The 690-nt window shown below is 57.4% G+C and overlaps 1 protein-coding gene across 1 annotated transcript in view; it reads right to left on the bottom strand.

The window, feature by feature from the left end:
• Ntng1 (netrin G1) overlaps positions 1 to 683 on the bottom strand; it is a 329941-nt gene extending 329258 nt beyond the window's left edge. Inside the window, exon 1 of the mRNA XM_033758073.1 lies at positions 9 to 683. The gene's annotated coding sequence lies outside the window, so the exon portion shown is untranslated. The remainder of the gene's footprint in view (positions 1 to 8) is intronic.
• Positions 684 to 690: the final 7 nt, after the last annotated feature.

Raw genomic sequence — 690 nt, 5'->3', positions numbered from 1 at the left:
TCAGTTACCTTCGCCTCGGGCCGGGGCTGCTCCTGCGCGTCGCCCCCTCTCGGAGCCCGCACCCAGAGGGGGAATTCCTTCCTGTTGACGTCCTCTTCCGAAATGTAAAAGATCAGTGACTTTGACAGGTAGATGCGGGGGAGGAGAAGGGGTGGGCGGAGAGGAAGAGAGGCTGAGAAAGGTGCCTCTCCCTCCAAAAATACAGAGATATTAATAATGAAAGCGCAGCCCTCGGAGGTCTCGCCAGCCCTCCGGTCCCCGCTCGCCGGCTTTCGGCGCCTCCTCGCGCCGCTGCTCCTGCCACTTCTCGTCTTAAACTTTTACAGAGGGATTTCAACCCCTCTCTTCTATTTCTATTCCTTTCTTTCTTCAAGCTGCAGGACGATGTTCTGATTCCGAGGGATCAGAACCAGCGGCCCGGCGGTTCTACCCCGCTTGGTCCCGCTTTCATTTTATTCCCGATGTAGACGCTGAGCTTAGTCAGAAGGGGCATAAATCAGGACAATTAGTGTTGGCGCCAAGAAGATCCTCCGGTGCCGGTTTCGCCCGGGCTTCCTTCGCGCATTCCTCCACTCAAGTCAGAAATGTCCCTGCACATCGCGTTGATGGCTGCGAGACGCGACGCACCCCAAGTCCGTTTGATGAAATACACATGGCCCGCGACGCTTCGGGATCGCGGTGCCCGGGTTC

Source organism: Fukomys damarensis, unplaced genomic scaffold, assembly GCF_012274545.1.
Source record: "Fukomys damarensis isolate Sample0158 unplaced genomic scaffold, DMR_v1.0_HiC HiC_scaffold_33, whole genome shotgun sequence".
Taxonomy (NCBI): domain Eukaryota; kingdom Metazoa; phylum Chordata; class Mammalia; order Rodentia; family Bathyergidae; genus Fukomys; species Fukomys damarensis.
Note: the sequence above shows the minus strand (reverse complement) of the source record. Positions and strands in the feature narration are given on the sequence as shown.